This window comes from Amblyomma americanum, chromosome 11 (genome assembly GCF_052857255.1).
Source record: "Amblyomma americanum isolate KBUSLIRL-KWMA chromosome 11, ASM5285725v1, whole genome shotgun sequence".
In the NCBI taxonomy this organism is placed as follows: Eukaryota; Metazoa; Arthropoda; class Arachnida; order Ixodida; family Ixodidae; genus Amblyomma; species Amblyomma americanum.
The window spans coordinates 10,470,451-10,489,989 of record NC_135507.1 but is presented as its reverse complement, the minus strand read 5'-3'; the positions used below and the strand labels follow the sequence as shown (position 1 = coordinate 10,489,989).

The 19,539-nt window shown below is 46.6% G+C and overlaps 1 long non-coding RNA gene across 1 annotated transcript in view; it reads left to right on the top strand.

Annotated features, from left to right (window-relative positions):
- Positions 1 to 7,419: 7,419 nt before the first annotated feature.
- LOC144110829 (uncharacterized) overlaps positions 7,420 to 19,539 on the top strand; it is a 115,747-nt gene continuing 103,627 nt past the window's right edge. Inside the window, exon 1 of the long non-coding RNA XR_013309929.1 lies at positions 7,420 to 8,452. This is a non-coding gene — a long non-coding RNA (uncharacterized LOC144110829). The remainder of the gene's footprint in view (positions 8,453 to 19,539) is intronic.

The following is a 19,539-nucleotide window of genomic DNA, read 5'->3' as shown; positions in this document are numbered from 1 at the left end:
GAGTACAGATTTTGTGGTAAAATGGGGAAGTTTCGTTTCGTTTTATTAGGTTTAACGTCCCAAAGCCGCTACGGCTATGATAGACGCCGTAGTGGAGGGCTCCTCATAATTTCGACCTCCGGGGTTATTTAACGTGCACTGCACACACAGTACACGGGCGTCTAGCATTAAAAAAAATCGCTTTTCATAAAAGGAAATGGAGCAGTAACTGTCTCAAATCTCGTCGGACACCCGAACCGCGCCGTAAGGGAAGAGATGAAGGAGGAAGTGAAAGAAGAAAGGAGGAAAGAGGTGTCAAAGTGGTGGGCTCCGGGAAAATTTCAACCACCTGGAAGGTGCCGTTTGCGGCCGCCACGGTCGGGTTCGAACCCGTGTCGGATCAGCAGCCGAGCACGATAACCATAGATCCACCGCAGCAGCTGGGAAGCGAGAAGCTTGTAGCACCGAAGAACGCTTAGTAGCCCCTGGTACTTGGTGCATTTCTTATTATCGTTGTACGTCTCATGGTCATCTCTTTGCATGCATGCACTGGCGCGGTCAACTGTGTTGGAAGATTCCGCCTTCCGAGGCGGAGCTCGTTTTGTGTAGTTATGTAATTATCTCGGCGGTACAAGAGTTCTAGTTGTTTTATTTTACTTTGCTAGGGCGGCTGAAAACGTTGCGTTATCGGCCATCGTAGCATCAAAGTTGTCTAAGTGATTGTCAAGGCAGATTGACGCTGCCGTTGTCATCCTCCACGTCGCCGCTAAAGCGTACTACAAGCTACAGCCACAGGCGTCAATGAGGTGCGTTTGGTAGATGCCGTCGTGATTACTCTCATTGACCAATCGTGTTCGTAGGAGCTCGTGGGCGTAGCTTTCAGACAGGGGAATGAATACAGATTATGTCACTGGCAAACAGCAAATCAAGGCGTCATAGTGTACAATAAACTGGAAATGTCAATAAATTTAATTTATGTTCGCAAAATGATATCAAATCCTCTATGTTTTCCGCTAGCTAAATTCGTCATTATATCTTGAACAAAAGCAAAAGTGCCAGCTGCGATAGGTGCAGATGGCCAGTGAGAAGTCACTCATTGTAACCGCTAACCCTACGAGCACAATGGCACGAAACTTTAAACGGTGGACTGCTGCATCAGCAGATGACGGAATGATTTTTAATCTTGTAAACTACATATTGCGCGAAAGGTAGAGTGCGTAAGCATTTTCATATTCTTTGATATTCAAAAAAGAATCTAATTTACTCTTCGTAATATGCAGTAAAGTTGTCCTCAGTAAATGTACCAGATGTTAAAATTGTCAACACAGACTCCAGAAAATGCCAAATGCTTGAAGTCAAGAGCTTATATTTCGATCTATTAACTGCCTAGGTGTACCATCTATTGGAAAAGTTTGCAATCCGTTGCGCCGCCAATTTTAATAGAGCTATGGACTGTAAACTTTTGCAGCAGACTGTGCACAACACGGTTACTTATTAGAACTGCGACAGATTATCTTGGTGTTTTTGGAAGTAATTGTGTACCTGCTGTACTGAAAGTTATCCTACGAGTTTGACGATAGGCGAATTAACACACGACCATGGTCGATTATGTGAAAATCTGCGCACTGCCCCTCCTTCTTCCGTTCCCGCACTTTTGGCCCCCGGCGCCAGCCCGGGCGTAAGCCCTTCAAATTCTCGCCGGCAAGTGTTTGCCTTTCACTCGAACCGCGGGTCGTTCCCGCGGTCGGCGCCCGGCGGCCAAGCCTGCACGGACGCAGTGCGTGTTGTCGCGCGCTGTGACGTCACCGACGAAACACCGACGTCGACGAACACCGACCTAAACGAAATAACGCACCGCGATTTCGTTTCGTAGAAGAGAAGCGACAAAAACAAAAAAAAACAAGCAAAGTCATAAAAGAGGCAGAACCCCTACTCTCCGGGTAGCCCGAACAGAGTCCGCACCCCTGGCTTGCCCTTGTGAGCTTCCCTTTTCTTCAATCTGCTCCACGACAGCGACTATGTGCTCGTCTCGAGTGTCGTATACACAGTTCAGAGTCGCATAGCAAGAGTGGATGCAGTGGTGGTATCAACATATCCGACGTTGTTCGCACGACGAGTGAATGACTTGTCTGACGCGGTCGATGCCGATGCAAAGAGCTGGAAATAGCTGCTGACCTTGCTTGTGAATGGCAGAGGTGAACTGTATGCCACTTGTTTACGACGACGGGTTTGCTGGCGTCTTTCTGTTTTCGTCGAGCCCTGCTTTCAGTGGACTTGGGTGTTTTAGATGTTTTAGCTATAAGTCGTACGCCAAGTGCAATTAAGTTGAAGAACAGGCTCGAAGTGGCACTACCAGGCACCAATGCTTGTTTCAAGGGCGTATCACATATGCAAGATGTACTATAATCTATTAGTTTAGATGCCTTAAAATAAGGCTTCTGATCCGTGTAGATCAAATTAAGCTTTCGGTAATACAGCTCATAGGGTACCTCAGGTTAATTTAAGAAATACAATGCTATGAAGGTGCTAATTCTTATAACATTAAAGGACCTCATAACAACGCTACGTGTGAAGCTCGGAACAACCTCTACAACACTATTATTGTTCAGTTAATGAATGCAGCAGTTTCGAGGTAGAGAATGTTGACACGACGACTTGTGCAGTTGAGAATTCAACTCCAACTTTTTACCCCGACCCTATTCAATTCTTAACACTTACCAAGCATACTTATTTCACAAATCCAAACACTATCTAGAACACCGTATTTTCTCCAATCCGTCTTAATGTGCACTTCCTTCTTGCCATCCCTGCATCCAAACCTCTCAGTTCCTTCCTTGGAGTGCCTGGCTGTGGTATGCTAATCAATAAGACCAACTCGCCTTGGTCACCGAGTCGCAGAATATATTGGGCACTGGATCTATGCTCTTGAAAAAAATAATTGTCTCTCTCTCGACAGCAGCGCTGTTAATAAAGAAGAAAGGCTGTCGTACAACTGCTGTTCATTAAGGTGCTACTTGTCACTCTTGCTCACAGCGATGTCGTAGCACCATTCGTTGAAGCGGCATCGCTCATATCTCCATTAATAACTTTTATTTTGCATCAGCGCTCCCATATTGGGGGGGGGGGGGGGGGGGTGGAAGCAGGCTTACTTCATGCCGAAGTTCTGACGCCCATGTTGAGTTGAGTTGAATTGAGGTGTCGAATGCTACAGGTGGGGTTAGCCTTGCTTATTCTGCCGGCAATTGCTCCACCGTAGCGTCCCTTCTATGTTAATAATGTCATAAAGCCTGTCGCAACTCGTCGCCTCTTAGTAAGGTCAGAAGCATTTCGTCTCTACGTCAAGCGAAATGGGCCGCACAGCGCCCTGGACGGAAGAAACAACGCCATGCGACCAACTTCGGAACCTCGATGGGCGCACGCTTTCGCAAATGGTCTCGACCACCTGCGAGCGACCCGAGACAATGCGCTAGAAATGCTCGCGGTCATTGGCGCGGCTTTCCCGCAAGACAGGGGCCCGCATCAGCGTCGCCGACGTGCCCGCGGATGCAGCTGCTGTCCGCGAGCCAAGCAAATTGCGTTTCGATCGCATTGGCGAGTGATTCCTCCTCTCCTACGCCGCGCGAATCGTGCCTGGCTAACAGCTGGCTCGATTGTGTACTACACTTTCGCCGAACTGGGTGGCCTGCCGGTGTGTATAACGCGTCCGCCTTTAGCGTGCAGGTACGAGAGGTGTAAGAAACGCGGTCGATAATCACGGCTCCTTCGACCTCGAAGCGCTTGCGCTAATGTCGAGTTGGTTTGAACGTGTGCGTGCACAATGCCCGACCTTTTAGAACATCTTCGAACCCGACCTTTTTTTTAATTGGTTTTTTTTTGGGGAAAAGAAATGGCGCAATATCTGTCTCATATATCGTTGGACACCTGAACCGCGCCGTAAGGGAAGGGATAAAGGAGGGAATGAAAGAAGAAAGGAAGAAAGAGGTACTGTAGTGAAGGGCTGCGGAATAGTTTCGACCACCTGGGGATCTTTAACGCGCACTGACATCGCACAGCACACGGGCGCCTTAGCATTTTTCCTCCATGGAAACGCAGCCGCCGCGGTCGGGTTCGAACCCGGGAACTCCGGATCAGTAGTCGAGCGCCCTAACCACTGAGCCACCGCGGCGGGTAAGTTTCTGAATGCACAATTGCGAAAACACTGCATATGGGTATTTGTGTTCATTAGTGACACTCTCAGATGCGAAAGTGATGCAAAAATCAGTCTTGTTTATTCTCACCATGACAAATGGAAGGTACACGTTCATGATCACACCTTTCCTTGCGTGTCGCAAAACCTGTAAGTTTAAAGTGATGCGGCTTATGAGGCTTGGACGCAACGTATGGTCAGAATGCCCGAGGTTGAAACACACGTGTGGTAGCTGGAACAACAAGATGAGGAACTCGTGAACGAACAACACAAAAGTAAAAAAAGTAATCCTACAATAAACGATATAATTACAGTCTCGGGACGTGCTTTTAAGACTCTTGCGTTACTTCTATTTTGATATTTGCAACGATTATGCGTTATTTTACTCGATGCGTACATAATCACTGTGAGGGCTAGCGCTGAACTAACGTTCCGCTCGTCAATGTGATATCAGCGACAGTTTTCAGCACAAACTTTCTTACATCGGAAAGCGCACTGAACGAAATGTGACGTGTAGCAAGAAAGTTTGAGCTTTTATGGCATTTTCTCCAGTGTGCACAAGAAAAGCACGATGCACTAAACAAGAGGTTGCTTGGCGCAACAACGAAGAGACAAGACACAAGCTCTTCCTTCTATACTTCCTTCATGGTTGCGTTATGGAACCTCAAGTGAATTACCCACTAGCCCGAACCATCACGTTTCTAAATTAAACAAGAGTTATTCTTTCGCACTTAAATGTGGTCGGGCTTATGGGCTACACAGATAGCGCCAAGGTTTCACCGCAGAACGTCGCTTCCTCTCGCTTTGCGCTATTTTCGGCATCGCATAAAAATGAGAACGCCTAAGTCCATTGGCAATATCAAGCCCGTATATATGTCAATATCTAACCGCTTTCACTAAAATCAAATAATGTTTTGGTGCCCTTAAGGTATCTTTAACATGGAAAGCAATTGAAGTTTAAAAAATGCACTTAATATACCGGTGTGTTTATACCAAGCGTGAAATTTGGTGAGAACGAGCGGGTCCTCCGAAGGCGACACCATCACTTGGTGCTCACTTCAACCACATCCATGGAAAGAGGCAGCGATCCTTATTCGTACATGTAATTTCAATCAAATGTCGTTCATATTTGGCTAAGACAAAAGGAAAGAAAAATAAATTCGTTCTCTAATGAAAACGCCCGCTGTCAATATCAGCATTTGTTGTTGTTTAGAGGCAAAAGAAATGGCGCTAACTGCCTTCACTTCTTGGTGGACACCACAGCCGCGCCGTGAGGAAATGGCGGAAGGTGGGAGTGAAAAAAGAAAAGCAGAAGGTTGTGTCGTAACGAAGGAAACAGCGTGATAAATGAGATATGCCTAAAGGTACTCGCTTTGCGCTGTGATTTCACTCCCGTTGCATACACTGGAGGTTGCTACTCTTGCCTGTGACGTCATGCGGACGCGCGCTATTGGTGACCTCAACGCGCCATATATGTGTGATCTAACGGGATTGCGAAGGGTGTCGCTTCTCATAACGTAAACGAAGGTTCTGTTACTCACGCACCCGGCGCCATAAACCATACCAGTATCGTACAGGCGCTCCTGCAATATTCAATTTAAAAAGAAAGGATCATGAAAAAGAAGATGACGATGATGATAGGGATTACGTATGGCGCAAGGGCATCTGCGGCCAAACAGTGCCATGGAACAAGGTTTTTTCATTTGCTCAAGGTGGGGTCAAAGGCTCATTTCCGAAGGATTTCTCTCTGAATAAGCCGAGCACAAGGCCAGGCCCAAGCATGTACCCATTGTATCACCGGTGGGTGCACTGGGGATCGAACCCCGCACCTCCCGCATGCGAGGCGGATGCTCAACCACTAGGACCCCGCTGAGGTATAGCCTCACTCTACGCATATGCTCGTTAGCGTCGCAGTTGAGTAACATGACACTGAAATGGACAACGAAGGCAAGAAGAACGTTCACTTCATTCGTTCAGGAAAAGGCGTTAATGTAGAGAAATACTTCACGCCATGTGCCTGCGTGTAGCTACCAATGATGGCTTGAATGTACGAGACGCAATGCACAGTTTTCCCGAAATTATGGCCGATATTAGGCTCAGTGTCCCTACCAGAAGATGCATCGAAATATAGGTGATTTCAGAATGTCCAGAGCTGGAAGTGTCATGACACTGCGACTCAGCATTGCGACTTCCATTTTTTTTTTCGCGGTAAGCTCTGACGCGGTTTCGCGACAAGACATGCAAGTGTTTCAAGTACAAAGAGCCACGAAATATATAGACGTGATTTGAGTAGACTTGAATGGAGCTTGTTTGTTGAAAAGACGCCGTACTACCTGTGTCTCTGCATTCGTGAAGGAACACGTGGCTAGAATGAAAAGCCAGAAAGAAGAATGACCACAAAGCGCCTCGCTAACTTTAGTTCTTTTCACGATTTCTGCACACTTTTCAAGACCGCTAGATGACAACACTGGGACAAACAACATGGCCTTCTAACTGGCAGTGCAAAAATACCTGCTTTAAGAGACCGCAGACATGTTCTTTCACCCGGACGACCGTAAACGAACCCAGTTCATGTTTCGTCCACGGGAGAGGGCGGGGGGGGGGGACGTGGAGGTGGATCACCATGAGTGTAACTAATGAAACGTCATCAAAATAAGCACACTGCACGCGGCGGAGAAGGCGAACGAGCTGAAACCGTGGATGTAGGAGGGAAAAAAGGAGGAGGGTTAGTGACAGACATGAAAGACGAAGGTATTTCACTGGATGTTTCACCTCCAACCGACGAGCACACAGATCAGTTCAGAGCCACGGCGGCGCTTTTTGGATCACTGCCTGCTCGCTATCCCCTCAACAGACACCCTTTCCCTGCCACGGCTACGACCCTAAGAGATCGGCTTCCCTCGGCCCGAAAAGCATGCTCCACTTGCACATGTGCGAACTCCCTCTCCCCCTAAAAACACCCTTTCTCTTTTCTCTTTCTTCTTCCTGCTCTCTCGAACCCCAGCTCAGAACCAGCCAATGGTCACCGTTCGCCGACGCGACGCTGCTGTGACGTCACCAGGGTTTCGTCCCCAGTCGTCTGTGCGTGAGCGCGAGCGTACCCTCAGTTATCCTCTCCCGCAGTGGCGGCCTTCGTCTCCTACTCTTCCCTACTTTTCCCCTTGTACAACCTTCTCTGTCTCCTCTCCAACAGCGGAGCCGAGATCAGCAGCGCGGTGCCCCTTCGCCCTCTCCCGAGCGGACCCCCACAAGATCGCCCCCTTGCGGACAGAGCGCGCACTTGCAGCGGCCTCGCCTTCCCGGCAACAGAGACCGTGAGTCGGGCCGCAGCTCAACGCCGCTAGCCGTACGCACGCACCCTGCGTCGGCTCAGTTCCGTGCGCCGCGGCCCAACCCCTGGGAAAGCGAGCTGCGGCTGCAACGCCACGCGTCGGGCACGCGCGCGCTAGGAGAACGGAGAAGAGGACACCTGCCAGGGAAGAAAGAGGTCAGTCTCGGGGGAAAAAGGGAACACAAGAGGGAGAGGACGAAAAAATTGGGGAAAAGGAAAGTGCCAACTGACCAGCACTCCTGGCAGCAAATTGCGAAGAATGGGGCCGCAGTCGGACGAGACTTGCCAAACAGGAAACTGGAGAAGAAGACAGTCTGTGTGCCTTCCGATTAAGCTATTGGGTTCTTGTCCTCGCTCGGCCCTCGTGGAAAAAAAAAAACTTTTCGAGAGTTATTGCAAAGCGAAAACAAAATGTGCGACTTCGTCGACGTCATCGTCAGCAGCCATCGGAACTACAACGACGGAACGAAAAGTGGGACGTGCACTTTTCAGTGATTTTTTTCAAGCGCCGCTGTTCGACGACTACGACGCAGCTCCCTTTCTTCGGGACGGGGGAAAGGAAGTGCCTTAGCTCGCTTTTTCCCAAGGGAGGAAAAAGGGGAGGCACGGCTGCAGCGTGGCGCCGCCGAAAGCGAACGACGACACGCGGCGGAAGAGGGGAGGTGACACCTCGTCTTTCGATCTAGCGCCCCGCTTGGTTTCGGCGACACGCCGGTGCTTCTGCGGCGCAGAGACGAACTGCTCATAATGCGCGCGAAGCTGGCTGGCCGGTCGGTGGGGCGAGCGCCGTCGAAAGCATCGATCGAAGTCCAACGGAGGCACCCGAGACTCGTTCGGCTGCCGCTGCTGGAAAGAGTCTCCTTGTACGCCGACCGAGCGGCGGCGGCCGGTGAAGCAACAGGCGTCTGCCGGGCCTCTAGCCGCCTTCCCTCCGCATCGGCCGGCGGCAGCAACAGGTAACTGGATTCTCCGCTCTTTTCTGCGGCCGCGCAACGCGCTGCTGGCTCCGGGCTTTGCGCACCGTCTCCGTCTTTGCTTCCTCGTCTTCACTTCCTTTTTTCTTCTCCTTTATTTCCTTGGTCTTGTCGTGCCGGCCTTCCCGCCCCATCTTCCTTTCCTTGGCTTTCGCTTGCGTGCGTGCGTGCGTGTCTGAGCAGTCGGTGCGGGCCCGGCCTCTCCGCTGCAGCCGCGATTCAGGTCGCACTATTGCCACTGCCGCCTCCCGCAATCATCGGCGTTCGGGCGCTAAGCCCTTTTCGCTGCCGAAACTCCTTTTTTACCGGGCGCCTGGGAACTGAAAGGAAAACGCTTTTTTTCCTCGCTCGCCACGGCTACTTGTTCGGGATTGGGGAAAAAATGGGGAGAAGCGGAAGAGCCCCGCTTGTGCTACGCCTTCGATTTGAAAGAAAAGAAAAAGCGGAAAGTAGCCGCTTACAATCCATGTATGTTTTGTTCTCGCGTTCGAAATTTCTTCCTGGTCGTTCGTATGGTAGCGCCTCCGTCGACTTGCGGCGTTTAGTGCTGGATTGTTTCGTGTATTTCAGTGCGTCCCCAACTGCGCGCGAAGGATTCGCGTTGTTTTACAGTTGCGCGAAGGAAACGAGAGAGAGGAGAAATTCGCGTCGTTGGCCGATGCATCGAGCAGCGCTGAACGCCATGGAAGAGCTTTTATGGCATGCCCCTGCATTGATCCCATAAAAGTGGCACAAATATCTACAATGTTCTGTTTGTTTCCCCATTCATACGGGCATTTGATGTCGCACCCATCGGTGCGCCTCTGACGAGGGATCAGAGACCAGTGTGACTGCATTGATGAACACTAACCTTTTCTTCGTTATGTAGCCATGCGAGGCTCCACAGCCACTATTAGATAACCACTGTGAATGCGTTCTCGCTACGACCTTCTGTTCACACTTATTGTGCATTCAAAATATCTGATTCGTGTTCAAGGTGGTGCAAAACCTCTATAACTAGGCCCGGCTATCACAGCTAAGCGGACCGCAGTAACCTCTTCCTTTGCCTTTTTTTCATACCAGTCACGCGTTAGATTTCGCTTGCGAAATTCCTATCGCAACTTTGTTTCAACAGCTGGAAAGGGGCTTCGATTTGCGAAAGGGAGCGTTGTATAGTTTATGTAACATCGTTAATGCGGCTTCGAGCTCCAAGTGGCGCATGAAGCTAAAGGATGATCTTTAAAGAGAATCTTTAAAGAGAATATACAAACACCGCAGTGGATACATTTTGATAAGCCGATTATTCAAACCTTAACGGTAGCTGCCTCGCCGCCTCAAGATGCTATTTTCATGAAATTTGCAAGATTATATACATGTAAAACTTTGTTACCTGGTTTATTTATGAACAAATTTAGAGATTATAACCCCATTATCTGGTGGCAACCTGGACATGCACGAGACATGTTATGCAAGTAAACAGCTTCACACTACGAACCGAATTACTTCGGGTTGCTGTTCACGCAAGAAAAGTGGTCCATTTATTTAAGCCATGACTGAGCGGACTGTGCACCCGTTCGACCTCGTGAGAGAGTGCTTGGGAGCGGTGGAAGAGGATAGGGCCAGGCAGACTGCGTTTGAAAAATTTACCGGGGCCGTAGTTGTTTAGAAGACAATGACGCCATGCATTCGGAATGCCTTGGCTTCTCCGGAGAGCCTGTTTATACTGTTACGACGCGCGTACATTCTAATTGACTAACTTCTACCTAGTAGCCTATCATTTTGAAAGTCTTATTAAGCGCGTTTTCTTTAATTCAATGGGGTATTTCTTGCGTAAAGGTAAAAATGGTGGTACGCGCATTTATTTGAAAAGAAACGCGCACTTTTTGGAACGAGAAAAGACAGCAAAAATGTTTTTAATGAAGCCTATCTTAAAGAGTCTCGCCTCTTTTCAAAATCCAAATGCGCAATTTTTTGTTCGCCAAAAATTGGGTTTAATAGAAGCGAGCGATGACAACGAGGAGTTGCTTTTAGCTGAAGTTTCTCGCAGTAGGAAAGATGAGCAAAATACATTAATGGAATGAGACTCGCTGCTAATTGAGTTAAATCCACGCGAAGCAAGAATAGCCCTGACAAAAATTGGTGCGCCTTCTTCGATGAAGCGAAAGATATTTTCTGCATGACTTGTAAAACCTCCAAGCGTTTTCCACATGGCAGCACTTTTGAATGTACGATCCGCTTTAATGCTCCTCTTAGATCTGCGCTTTTTGGGATCAATGCTCCAAATAATCAAATTGAGGTCGAACAAGCAGTTTCATATTAACTTCATATTTACAACTTGACAGGATCTTTTCGGCATGCTGAGATTTTTTTTTCATCTACATGTGGCAGATTTGCTTGTATTAAGTTTTTTTGCGTAATTTTTCTCATTTTTTTCTTTATATCTGGATGATGAAATTTTAGCATAGCTCATCAAATTTTAACGTAACTCATTTTGATTTTTGGGGTCCTTTACATTCACCACGTTACTATACTGTTCGTGTTCGCTAGCTGTCTTTTCTATAAAACTTATGTTGCTTTTGAGTGGAATGATTTCTGTTTGGGTCATATTCCAAACGCAGTTGAAACAACTTGAGAGCTACAGCCTGTGTAGGTTTTTACATGATGTTAACAATTGCTATGCGATAGTCGCTAAAGTAAAAGCCATTATCAAATGGTAGTATATGCATGGCGTCAGTTTTCCCACAGCATTCTTTGAACACAGGATAATACAAGGATCTGTTCATGACTCTCTTTTGTTCGTAATATTGGCTACTAAAAAAGCTGGCGTAGAGTTCCACAGATCTGCCTGCTTAATAACGTAATGAACTGGCATCGCGCTTGGCTCGTCGATCTTATCATTAACTCATGTGAATTTTTGCGCATTCCAGTGACGATCACTATCTCTCCAAAACAGCTAGCAAGCGATCTTTCTTTACAGTCAGTAAAATCATATCATTAACTCAGCATACATATAAATAAAACATCTGCACAGATGAGTAGACACATATAATATATGAAATCCCTCAAGTGCTACCTTAATAATGTATAATGAACTCGTATCTATCTTTCTTTATCGAACTTGCATTATCGCATGCAAATTCTTCCTCATTTCAGTGCCGATCACTCTTTGTCCAAAACAGCTACTAAGTGATCTCCGTTAAGAGTCAGTAAAATCTTACCATTAACTCAGCATTCAGATAAGCACAACATTTGCACCGACGCACAAAATCTATGAAATTAGAAGCCAGTAGTGCCAAGGATACCTGAAATATAATTGCCATAACGTATAATCTCACATAAGATTCCTGCTGCACACCTTCCGTATTAGACTGGGACAGTGCCTTTTGTGTATACAATATCCTAATTTATACACATTGATCGAGGCTCAGGCGCCAGTATAGAGCCACTGAGATTTGTTTTATACTCACTACCTGCAACCAACCCCACAGCCAGCATCGAGACATGTGCAAGCCAATATTAATAACCAACACTTGCTTTTCGCAGATAGATGTCACGTATGCGCTTTTTGCTTGCAATCTCTCAGCATCATACGCCACGCCGGTCCCCTTGAATTCAGCCGCCTCATTTTCCTCTGCTCGTCTTTAAAGTTAACGCAAATGTAACATACCGAGCTTGAATAACCTCATGTGCCCTTACTCATTTTCCTCCAAAACTTTCAGAAAATTGAACCGCCTTCCTGCAGCACTAGCAAACATTATCGACCCCACTCTTTTTAAGAGTGCATTAATCAGCGCAGTGTAATGACCCCGCACTAAGTGATTTTTGGCTGTTTTCGCTATAGTTGGCTGTTGTCTCACTCACCTGCCATGCTGACTTATTTTTGTATCATTTTGTGCCTATTAATTTTATTTTTAATTTTTAATTATGACAGTTTTTAGCCACCTTATGGTTTATGGTTTATGAGGGTTTAACGTCCCAAAGCGACTCAGGCTATGAAGGACGCCGTAGTGGAGGACTCCGGATAATTTTGACCACCTGGGGTTCTTTAACGTGCACTGACATCGCACAGTGCACTATCCTCTGTAGCATTTAGACTCCATCGAAATTCGACCGCCGCGGCCGGGATCGAACCAGCGTCTTTCGGTCCAGCAGTCGAGCGCCATAACCACTCAGCCACCACGGTGGCTTTTAGCCACCTTCGATAATGTATTCAGTCTCAAAGCATTGTATGTAAGAAAGTATGATGTTGCGCAGCGACAGCTTATTGCCGTAGTATATTAAAGAAGGAACCTTTTAGTGATGCTTCCCACTTCTTTCTGACCGCGCTATTTATCGAAAGCTGCTGCTGTTTGGGGATGTAGGACTCTTCGGTGCCTGCGTATCTGGACAAACTATCTTACTCTATATTCTGCAAACTCGTCTTGCGAAACATTTCCCCTTCTTGATTTAGAACTCGCTGGGTGAGTCACTGCTTATGACGAAACACTAAAAATGTAACGGAGTTAGTGAATCGCAATATGCGGCTTGAAGAAATAAATCACATTGCGCATTGCTCAACGGCCGTAAGCTAAGTTTTATGTATACTTTTATGTAGAAAGTTACGAAATTATATAGCTTCTTGTGAAAATACAGGTTATGAAAAACGTTGAATTCCGTTTTACTTTTCTTCTGGGTACCAGAAAGATCCGTTAGTGAGTTTGCAAGCAAGCATATTTGTTCGATTTGTTGAAGCAAATTTAAGCGTATAGGTAATTAGCAGTAGAGTGCAGAGTTGGAAGAGTAGGTACATGATTCTAGAAAGAAAACCAGCGCAAAGGACGGAGACACAGAGCAAGAACACAGGATGACGCTGGACAATCGACTGCGGCTAGCAGAATGCGCCCGGAGTTGTGGAAGCAACTTGCCGGTGCGCTGACTTGTCTCGCTTGCCAGATACATCGCTTCAAGTGAACAGAAGCACCGCAGGGAAGAAGTTCTGCTAAGTGCACCGCGATGCATGTTAACAAAACCGAACGTCGCAATGCAAGAACTAAACTCCTAAAGGTGGACACGTCTAGCTCTGCCCCCAGTGTTCACTGTTTTTTTCTGGCTGTGTTGTGTCTTGCGACAAACACGTAACGTTCTTTTAAATGTACTACTGAAAAGTTTTTAGGCTTTACAGCATGACACACGCAGAACTCCAGCATTTCAAGTCTTTGAAAGGTGAACAGGACCTTTCTCCCACCCTTTTGTGGGCCTAAAGTCCCAGAAATGCTACTAGATGTCTCGTAGGGAAACCATGGTAGCCAGGTGACTTTTGAAAAAGAGTATATATCAGCATAAAATGCTTTCATGACTCATAGGATCGGTAATTAAAAAACCATCGCTGGCGGTGTTCTAGGAAACAAATGACGAAAACTTACCACAGTGGTACGGCAAGTAATCAGCGTCAGCCGGTTCCTGAAAACGAGGAGAAGGAATGGTTGAAGAATTTACGACGCAAGGGATAACGACTGCGGTGATTATTGCTGTGATGGTGATATCGAGTCGATAGGTAACTACCACATGACGAGAACGCGTGTTATTAACGCGAAAGCGCTATTCCTATGGGCAAACCACGATAAAGATATTGAGATGTTTGTGGGTTTGTGCCAGGGGAAGAAGCAACTAAAAATAAATCAAATAAATAGCCCAGACTAGGATTTGAGCCCACAGCGGTTCGAACAGATCAGCTTCGCTGGCCACTGCGCGAGAGCACCAGGCTATCGCCGCAGTTTTTTTCTTATTGCATGGAAGTACAGCCACCCTGACCACCCTGACAGGCTTCAAATCAGCTATCGCCGCAGCCGATCACGCCTCGTGTTAACTGCAACACGCTCTCACGCTGTGCACCGCACATCGTCGTCTTCATCAACTTCATCTGCGGCGTGAAAACGCAGATAATTATCTGTCTTCATCATCGTCGTTATCGTTCATGCCACTCTGCTTTCGCACGTTTATAGAATTTAGGCGAAAATTCTCCTTCATTTTTAGGTTTGGCCACTGCATTTGCTGGCTCTGTGCCATTTCCGGTTCTTCCATCCTGATTACGCAGGCTTTATGGGCGGAAAATGTCTGAATGTGTACGCAATCGCTTTTGCACTTCACCTGTTGCATGTACTGCAGGATAACGCCCATGCTTCATGATGTTGTTGGGTGCACTTCACTGGTTTCGTGAGAAAGGTACCTTGATCATACTCCTCCATGAACTGTTCGTATTTCATGATCGTTGACGCTGAAGAAGGCAGCAAAAAATATTGAAGGAGCATCGGCTAGCTAAAACTGGGACAGAAGACGACGAACTTAAGTATCTTTTGCTAATAGGCACTTGGAGAAATTTGGCTGCGTCTTGCTGCGAACGTGCTCCTCACTTAATGACGGCGAATGTAGCACGAGAAACGGGCTTTGGGTACTGGTGGTCACGTGACCATAGGCGACCCTCGAGGCTGAATCGCACCTGTGCATTGCGGACGCCGCCGGCTAAGCGAAACCAGGAAAAATGGTCTAGAATTACTAAAGCAGCAAAACTCACTTTATAATATGCCCGCATAGAAGCCCTCATGTTTTAACCAGGCTATAGTCAGTATACAAATTTATCCCATTCTTCTTGAGGAAGCAAATCGGCAATTGAGTACAGAGATGTGACACCGCCAAGAGCGCACAGTATTTGACCTCTGTCAGGCTGAACTACCCCTAAACCAACCTTTATGAATGACTGGGGCATGAAACGACGCTGGTTTACCTTTTACAAATCCTTTGAGGCTTCTGTGCTTCGATATTTTGCGTGATTTTAACGATTCAACTTCTGTGTTTCAAATATGGGAAGAAATTTAACGCTACTTCAGCATTCCAGTGCCAATTCGCGACTTTTCTGGACGTTTCACAGCTAATTTACCGCCCTGAACGCAAGAATAAAAAGCAAAAATGGGAAAAATTTTGTTTTTGGTTTTGTTTTGATTGCTCATATAAAATGAATTCTTGCGGAATAAGAAACAGTTGACAGTTTGCGCTGTGCTTGTGCGTGATTTTTTTTTTCGTGCCTTGTCGCGATCGTAACCTGAGTAGCGCTCTAGCGATGCCAAGGAATAAAAAGCAGCGACTCCAATTCAGAGCATTACTGAGAAATATGCATACCGGCATTGTAATCTAAACGGTAAGACTGGAAGCGTTCGTACTATCACAGCGGCTCTAGTGCTTTCAATAAATGCAGATTGCAAATAGCCACCGCTTTATGTAACGAAATTGTGCTCTCAAGTTCCCATCGTTTATCCGTATGCTGTCATCATTTAAACAAGATGGACGAAAAACCAAATCAGAGAGCAGGAACCACCGCTCCACCCTCTGACAACGCGCCCGCAGAGCAACAGCCGCAAACTCGATATTCATTGAATTCGAAGTCGAAATACCGCCACGCGAATAATGCTAAATATCGTCGCGAAAAATACCAAACCCGCAAATGTAAATGTCCAATCGAGAAAATCAAACTTCAAAATACCTACGCTGACACAAAATCCAATTACCAACACCCCATACAGCACGACAAACAACGGACACGCGAGGCACCGCGCCTCGCAAATCGAACCTGCATGCAATCCGACACCAATGCAATCAGCAACGTCGCCACGTCGAGCCGAGTCCCCATTCTCTCTCTCCGGGTTCTAAATACGGGAATCAATCTTCAGAGCCGGGGTCGCGATCAAACTCTCACCCAGTATCCCTACATACCTACTCCGCAAAAGCCCAGAGCGATCGGCTTGTCTTCACAAGGGCGCGCGCGACAAATTCGGTTTCTTTCCGACCAGCGCAGCCGAACGAACAATTAGGGAAGCGAATGAATGCTCCCCAAGCCGCAGTGGGAAGAGCGTCTCTGCGGGAACTCATCCATGCGATGCAACCCTCCGTGCCAACAATGCGCAACACCCTTCCCCTTTCACTCCCTATCATCCCCTGTTCCCTCTATGCCTCCCAATGCATAGGAGTGTTGCCTGAGGCAGAGAACGGAAAGGGGAAGGTGGAGGGAGGGTGGACGTTGATCGGAATTACAGACGCACGGAGTTCCTTGGCGTCAGGTGTGGGGTATACGTAGTGGGTCTCGGTGTATATAACGCGCTGCGAGAAGTGGGTGCAGATAACTCACAGCGCAACCGGTTAATTTGAGCAGCGCGAAATTCCCCTGCGGCCCTCCCTCACTCCCCATTCTCTTCTCCCTTTTCCTCCTGCTGCTCGCGAGCGTTAAAGACAAAGGGTCGTCGCGTTGACGCTGGTGGGGCGAACGTATACTGCTGCCGCACTAATTATACGAAACCCGACGAGCGAAGAAGAGTGGAGGATGCACTCGCGAAACAGCTACACCATGCGCGAGGCTCTTGACGCTACTCACATTAACCCTGGCGGCCGTGTTTTTTTTTGCTTTCTCTTTTATCTCTGCAGCATTTTCAGGTGGACGAACGAAAACCCCGTATACTTATTTCTTGTTCATATTCTCTTTCTTCGTCATTGATTTAAATGACGCTGCATGAACGATATGTAAGCTTAGGAAAGGTAAAAGTAGTGATACGCGCCGAATTCACGCTTGTTTATTTTATCACTGATTTACATCTGCTCCTGTCGTTAAGAAAACTGACACGAGTTTGCGGCTCTGTATGTAGAAGACGCAGTTTGAATTTATTCCTGATTAACTTTGTAGTTTGAGTTTATTTCTTTTTCAAAGATGCAAAGTTCGGAAATGAAGTTTTGTCGCGACGTAAGTAAAGTAATGTCGTTTAGCATGCCGATGTAATGCTCATGACTTGTACATAACTTTCGATTTCTTGCACCATCTGTTGCCGAAGTTTCCAAAATGAAATGTCCTTGATCAAAGTGGGCGTGGTTCTAGAAGGCAGAGCAAGCGATGACTACCTACAGCTTTTCTTAGAGCTGACGAGGAATCCGTCTGTTGCTGTTGGTTTCGTGCAAGAGAATTAGCAGAGGAGTTTTGAGAATGTGTACGTGGCACGCACATTTAGCTACGGGTGCACTGGGTGGAAACTGTCCGCAATAGATGATGCGACAATTAAGTTCGTTATCACGAAATTCATCTTTAATAAAATGAAGGCTAGAACACGAGGTGGTACAAGCAGGCAAATGCTAACTAGTACTGCGCTCTGAACTGCAATAGTGACGTCCGCATTGATCGATGTGTGAGTCAGTCCGTTAAACAATCAGAGTCATCCAAATTGAGAAATGTTTCTAGAGAATACCGTCAGATTAACTCTGTTTGGAAAAGCCAAGCGCAAAAAATAAGAGGAAATTGACTTGCGCGAAATATCTTTTAGCAGAGCGCAATAATTTTTTATCGAGCAGCGAAACACTCAGTTTGGAACCACGACGCATTCGCGTCAGCAGAATAGGTGATCTGCGTCCTCCGCGACCCAGTGTGACAAGCGCTCGAAATCGTTGGTATTAAAACTCCATTATCTAAAGAACCATTCTTGATAGCTGTCCGTAGCCGAGGTGCAAGGAACGAACGATCGAGTCAACATCAAATTAACTTGTACTAAAGAAAAAAAAAACGTGTCCAGCACGTTGCAAAGAGATCTTGGCGCACAGCTGTCACGTCTCTCAAAGATCACCTCATTTCACCACCTCATTATAACACTCAAGTCCAAGGTCCACCTTTGCAAGTGCGGTCTAGAACCACCCCCTAACAACAGAAATATCAGCTTTGGTTTCCGCTCAAGTGATTTACACGTCACTTTGATAAGCTGAGCGCCTTTTTTTTTTGACTAAGAACATGCAACTTGTTTTATCGGACCATGAGAGTTACCATGCGGCGTTTTTTGTCACAACCTACTATTCATGTTGCGAGATGTCTTTCAGAATTTCACGGTGGATTGCGCGCTGTGTATCATAATGTTATCATTATTATTTCAATGTATCTAGGAAGCGCCCATTATCTATGACGTCATTTATTATCCTGAATTAATGTCCATCTTTGGAAGCTGACAATTTAAAGACAGAAGACTTTATAAGATTTTCTTTGTTATTCAAGTATAGACACTGGTATTTCGCATGTACTTCAAGAGAGGTAAGGTGGTTCATCAAGGGGGTGTGTAACCACATCGATGCCATTTTCTCGTGTGCGCGTTTATCTTTTTTGCCTGCCAAGTTCTAGAGACGAAAGCTCACTAGAGTCACACAGGGGGTGTCGATGTGTCGTTATTTTCAGCCCTTAATTTGCTGCGGAAGGGGCAGTCTTCCTGCGGAGCGCTTCGTTGGTCAAAGGATACGCTCTCGAGCGCACGGTACGTAATGCGCTCACAATCACTAGTTCATTTCCTATGTGCGTTTGCTAATTAGCTGCTGAAATGTTACAACAGTAGTCACTTATCAAAAAGCATGTGTGTGTGTGTGTGTGTGTGTGTGTGTGTGTGTGTGTGTGTGTGTGTGTGTGTGTGTGTGTGTGTGTGTGTGTGTGTGTGTGTGTGTGTGTGTGTGTGTGTGTGTGTGTGTGTGTGTGTGTGTGTGTGTGTGTGTGTGTGTGTGTGTGTGTGTGTGTGCGTGCGTGTGTCCGTGCGTGCGTGCGTGCGTGCGTGCGTGCCTGGTGACAAATTATATTTTGATCAAAGAGTAAAAGGAGTAAAAACAATGACAATATCTGTACACAATCTTTAATAAATTTAATAAAAATGCTGGTAAGCCGGCATTCAAGCTAACTTCTAACTCTATTGCTCTATATCGTTTCTCATATATGAGAGAACAAACGAATCTTGCAAGCAAAACGTACAACCAAACAGGGCGTCAGGTGAACCTTTGAGCCGATGTTTTAATTTTGTTATAAAAATAGGTAACGCACCCAAGAGGACATTCCTGATAGTTAATTTAGGTTCCACCCATCTCTTTGTCTAGGAGATAGGGAAAAAAAACTAGAAGTAAACAAATGCAGTTATCCTCCAGGCAACTGCTTTTTTTACCCGGTCACGTAGCGTCACAAATAAAGGAACAAGCAATGGAGTATTTTTGTTTTCGATTGAGAAGCAAGCAGACAAAGAAACAAGTGGAAAACCTAGCTAGCCAGTCGTTCTTCCTCCATT